Here is a 6,291-nt window from a genome sequence, read left to right as displayed (position 1 = left end):
TTATCAGACAAATTCCTGAATCATTTCTACCCTCCAAAGAGGATGACACAGCTAAGGCTGGACATCCAAGGCTTTAAACAAGAGGATAATGAATCCCTTTATAATGCCTGGGAGAGGTATAGAGGTATGCTTAGAAAATGTCCCTCTGAAATGTTTTCAGAGTGGGTCCAGTTGGACATCTTCTACTATGGGCTTACAGAAAAAGCTCAGATGTCTTTAGACCACTCAGCTGGTGGATCTATACACATGAGGAAGACAATTGAAGAAGCTCAAGAGCTTATAGACACTGTTGCTAGAAATCAATAATTATATTCTAGCAATGAGTTCGTACCAAAGGAGGAAGTCATGGCATTAGTCACTGATCCTAATCCTCAAGAACAGATGAATGAGCTTAATCAACAATTACTCCTGATGACAGAACAGTTAGCAGAATTTAAAGAAATGCTCCATGATACTAAGGTTGCTAACAAGAGATAGAACTGCAGTTGAATCAAGCAAAACAGCAAATATCTGAACAGATAACAGAGGAATGTCAAGCAGTTCAACTGAGGAGTGGGGAAGACACTAAATAACACTGCTCAAAAGAGCAAGAGCCAAACAAGGAACAATTGACAGAGGATAACCAAACCACTGTTCAAAATCCCTCTGAGGACAGTAAGAGCCCAGAGAGGAATGTTATTGGCGTTCAAACGCCAGAAAGGGAAGGAAAGCTGGCGTTAAACGCCCATTTCTTGCCCAATTCTGGCGTTCAAACGCCAGAAAAGGGGGAAAAGCTGGCGTTTAACGCCCCATTCCCTGCCCAGTTCTGGCGTTCAAACGCCAGAAAAGGGGGAAAAGTTGGCGTTAAACGCCCATTTTCCTCCCAATCCTGGCGTTCAAACGCCAAGGGAGAATCAGACACCTGAGAGTGCTGATAATAATCCTTCTAACAAGGCCTCTTCAACCACTTCTGTAAGGAATAAACCTGCAGCATCTAAGGTTGAAGAATATCAAGCCAAGATGCCTTATCCTCAGAAACTCCGCAAAGCGGAACATGATAAGCAATTTGCCCGCTTTGCAGACTATCTAAGGACTCTGAAATAAAGATTCCGTTTGCAGAGGCACTTGAGCAAATACCTTCTTATGCTAAGTTCATGAAAGAGATCTTAAGTCATAAGAAGGATTGGAGAGAAACTGAAAAGTGTTTCTCATTGAAGAATGCAGTGCAGTCATACTAAAAAGCTTACCAGAAAAGCTTCAAGATCCTGGAAGCTTTATAATACCATGCACATTAGAAGGTGCTTGCACCAAGACAGCCCTATGTGATCTTGGAGCAAGCATCAATCTAATACCTGCATCCACTATCAGAAAGCTTGGGTTGGCTGGAGAAGTCAAACCAACCAGGATATGCCTCCAACTTGCTGATGGCTCCATTAAACACCCATCAGGCATAATAGAGGACATGATTGTCAAGGTTGGGCCATTTGCCTTTCCCACTGACTTTGTGGTGCTGGAAATGGAGGAGCACAAAAGTGCAACTCTCATTCTAGGAAGACCATTCCTAGCAACTGGACGAAACTCTCATTGATGTACAAAAAGGGGAAGTAACCCTGAGAGTCAATGAGGATGAGTTCAAGTTGAATGCTGTGAGAGCAATGCAGCATCCAGACACACCAGATGACTGCATGGGCGCTGACATTATTGACTCTCTGGTAGAAGAGATCAATATGACTGAAAGCCTAGAATCAGAGCTTGAGGACATCTTCAAAGATGCTCAGCCTGATCAAGAAGAACTAGAGGAAGTAAAGGAATTTTCATTTCAATAAATCCTCCTCTACCACCATCTCTGAATATGCATTTTAGGAGAGGGTGACACTTTTCAGTGATTATAAGCTCTGCTTTAAATCCACAGGAAGAGGAGGCACTGATTCAAGTGCTTAGGACACACAAGACAGCTCTGGTGGTCCATAAGTGATCTTAAGGCATTAGCCCAGCTAGATGCATGCACAAGATCCTGTTGGAGGATAATGCAAAACCAGTGGTTCAACCATAGAGGAGGCTAAATCCAGCCATGAAGGAGGGTGGTGCAGAAAGAGGTCACTAAATTACTGGAGGCTGGGATTATTTATCCTATTTCTGATAGCCCCTGGGTGAGCCCTGTCCAAGTTGTTCCCAAAAAGGGAGGCATGACAGTGGTTCATAATGAAAAAAATGAACTGGTTCCTACAAGGACAGTCACAGGGTGGCGTATGTGTATTGACTACAGAAGGCTCAATACAGCCACCAGAAAGGATCATTTTCCTTTACCATTCATAGACCAAATGCTAGAAAGACTAGCTGGTCATGACTATTACTGCTTTTTGGATGGCTATTCAGGCTACAACCAAATTGCAGTAGATCCCCAAACCAAGAGAAAACAGCATTTACCTGCCCTTCTGGCGTGTTTGCCTATAGGAGAATGCCTTTTGGTCTGTGCAATGCACCTGCAACCTTTCAGAGGTGCATGCTCCTATTTCTCAGACATGGTAGAGAAATTTCTGGAAGTCTTCATGGATGACTTTCAGTATATGAGACTCATTCAGCTCCTGTCTTAACCACCTATCACTTGTCCTGAAAAGATGCCAAGAGACTAACCTGGTTTTAAACTGGGAAAAAATGTCACTTTATGGTGACTGAAGGAATTGTCCTTGGGCACAAAATTTCAGGCAGGGGAATAGAGGTGGATAAGGCAAAGGTAGAGGTAATTGAAAAATTACCACCACCTGCCAATGTTAAGGCAATCAGAAGCTTTCTTGGGCATGCAGGATTCTACAGAAGGTTTATAAAGGATTTTTCAAAATTGCCAAACCTCTAAGTAATCTGCTAGCTGCTGACACTCCATTTATCTTTGATAATGAGTGTCTGCAGGCATTTGAGACCCTGAAGGCTAAGCTGGTCACAGCACCAGTATCTCTGCACCAGATTGGACATTGTCATTTGAATTACTGTGTGATGCCAGGATCATGCCATTGGTGCAGTGTTGGGACAGAGGCATAACAAGCTTTTGCACGTCATTATTATGCCAGCCGTGTTCTAAATGACGCACAAAAGAACTACAACCACAGAGAAAGAGTTACTTGCAGTGGTTTATGCCATTGACAAGTTTAGATCTACCTAGTGGGATCAAAGGTGGTTGTGTACACGACCATGCTGCTCTTAATACTTACTCACAAAGCAGATTCAAAACCCAGGCTAATCAGATGGGTGTTGCTTCGCAAGAGTTTGATATAGAAATAAGAGACAGAAAAGGGACAGAAAACCAAGTGGCTGATCATCTGTCCCGAATAGAACCAGTAGCTGGGGCGTCCCTCCTTCTACTGAGGATCTCTGAGACTTTCCCAGATGAGCAACTCTTTGCCATTCAGGAAGCTCCATGGTTTGCAGATATTGCAAATTATAAAGCTGTGAGGTTCATACCCAAGGAGTACAGCAATGTGCAAAGAAAGAAATTAATTTCAGATGCAAAGTACTACCTCTGGGATGAACCATATCTCTTTAAGAGATGTGCTGACGGAGTGATCCGCAGATGTGTACCCAGAGAAGAAGCACGAAAGATCTTATGGCATTGCCATGGATCACATTATGGAGGACATTTTGGAAGTGAGCGAACAGCCACTAAAGTCCTCCAGTGTGGCTTTTACTGGCCTACTCTCTATAAAGATTCCCGAGAGTTTGTGCGTAACTGTGACAGTTGCCAAAGAGCTGGTAACCTGCTCATGGATATGCCATGCCTCAACAAGGGATATTAGAGATAGAATTGTTTGATGTATGGGGAATTGACTTCATGGGGCCATTCCCACCATCATACTCAAACACTTACATTCTGGTGGCAGTGGACTATGTATCTAAGTGGGGTGAAGCAATTGCTACACCCACTAATGATACCAAGACGTGCTGAAATTCCTCCAGAAACACATCTTCAGCAGGTTTGGTGTTCCCAGAGTACTAATCAGTGATGGGGGCACTCATTTCTGCAATAGACTGCTACACTCTGCTATGGTTAGACATGGAATTAGCCATAAAGTGGCAAATCCGTATCATCCACAGACAAATGGGCAAGCAGAAGTCTCTAACAGAGAACTAAAAAGAATCCTAAACGGACTGTGATGGCCCGAAGAAAGGATTGGGCAAAGAGCTTGGATGATGCTCTGTGGGCATACGAACAGCATTCAAGACCTATAGGAACCTCTCCATACCAAAGGTGTATGGGAAGGCCTGTCATTTGCTGTGGAACTGGAACATAAAGCCTATTGGGCAACCAGATTCCTAAACATGGATGCTCAGTTAGCTGGTGAGAAAAGACTGCTCCAGCTAAATGAGCTAGAGGAGTTCAGACTCAATGCCTTTGAAATGCAAAAATTTATAAGGAAAAGGCAAAGAAGTGGCATGACAAGAGATGTCAACCAGAGTCTTTGAGCCAGGACAAAAAGTTCTGCTCTTCAACTCCAGCTCAAATTGTTTCCAGGAAAACTCAAATCCCGGTGGAGGGGTACGTATGTGATTACAGGAGTGTCACCATATGGATATGTTGAGCTTCAAGATATGATTCTAACAGAAGTTCATTGTTAATGGACAGAGAATCAAGCACTATCTTGAAGGAAATTTTGAGCAGGAATGCTCAAAACTGAGACTTGAGTGATTCTTAGCAGAAGTCCAGCTAAAGACAGTAAAGAAGCGCTTGCTGGGAGGCAACCCAGTCATTAGGAGGGTATATGATTAGTTCTTACAAAGGCAAGTATCAAAAATGAAGGAATTCACAGAGTTACAGAAGGATTCAGCTCAAAAAGCAGAGAAATGGCTTACTGGCAAAAAAATGCCAGTAAGGGGCATTTTGGGCGTTAAAGCCAGAATGGGTACCATCTGGGCGTTAACGCAGGAATGGTGCCATTTTGGGCGTTAAACGCCAGAATGGGCACCATTTGGGCGTTTAACGCCAGGTGTGCAGCGTCCTGGGCGTTCTGAAAACGCCCAGTGACAAAGGATTTTGGCGTTAACGCCAGCCAGGGCACCTGGCTGGGCGTTTAAACGCCCAAAAGGGGTAGCAATTGGGCGTTAAACGCCAGAATGGGTGCATTCTGGGCGTTTAACGCCAGCTTGGTGGGGGGACCACAATTTGTTTCAATTCAATTTTTTCAAACTTTCCTTTTCTCACCATACTTTTCTAAATCACACTTCAATCATTCATCATCACTTTCAAATCTTCAAAAATCAAAACCACTCTTCAAATTTATTCAAATCATTACAAACATTGTTCAAAAAATTTCAACCTTTTCTCAATTTTTTCATATCTTCTCAATCTCCTTTCAAATTCTCTCTTCTTTTTCGAAAACTCCCCTCCCCACCTTATAAATAAACGTTTGGCTCCCTCATTCCATCACACCATTCGAATTTTCTCTTCTCCCCTCTCTTCTCTCTTTCTTTTTGCTTGAGGACAAGCAAACCTCTAAGTTGGTGTGCTTTTCTGTGATCACTAAGCCAAGATTCATCAAGATCATGGCTCCCAAGGGAAAAAAACCAATTTAAGAGGAAAGAAAGAGACTAATCCAAAGAATCTTTGGAATCAAGAGAAGTTCTTAACAAAGAACATGAGACCATTATCACAAAATAATGGGTCTGAGGTCAGTGATCCGGAAAAAAATTTGATCTGAAAGAAGATGAATATCGGGATCCAAGAGCAAATTCGAAACAGAGGTGGGAAGTTCTAACCAATCCTAAGACAAAGGTTGGGAAGAACATGGTTCAGGAAATTCTACTCAATCTGTGGCTGACAGACAAGCAGAGAATGACTGGAACCGCTTACCATACCTACAGAACCATGGTCAGGGGAAAGTTATGTACTTCCATTGGACAAAATAAGAGAAATCTTCAAGTTGCCTCAACTGCAAGTGATCCTGACTCCTTCAATAGGAGGATGGTGAGAGTAGATAAAGGGTTGGATCAAGTTCTAGAGGACATATGCCTCCCTGGAACTAAGTGGATAACCAATTCTAAAGGTGTCCCTAACCAACTCAAGGGGAGACCTCAAACCAATTGCAAGAGGTTGGCTAGACTTTATTGGGCGTTCCATATTGCCCACTAGCAACTGTTCTGAGGTTACTATCAAGAGAGCAGTGATGATTCATTGCATTATGCTTGGAAAAGCAGTGGAGGTGCATCATGTGATGCTTGTGAGATCTACACAATGCAAATAAGAATTCCACTGAAGCCAAATTGGCCTACCCAAGCTTGATCTCCTGCTCTGTAAAGAGGCTGGGGTAAAGATGGGAGTAGATG

Source organism: Arachis stenosperma, chromosome 4, assembly GCF_014773155.1.
Source record: "Arachis stenosperma cultivar V10309 chromosome 4, arast.V10309.gnm1.PFL2, whole genome shotgun sequence".
In the NCBI taxonomy this organism is placed as follows: domain Eukaryota; kingdom Viridiplantae; phylum Streptophyta; class Magnoliopsida; order Fabales; family Fabaceae; genus Arachis; species Arachis stenosperma.
The sequence above is the reverse complement of the archived record's forward strand: the minus strand, read 5'-3'. Positions refer to the sequence as shown.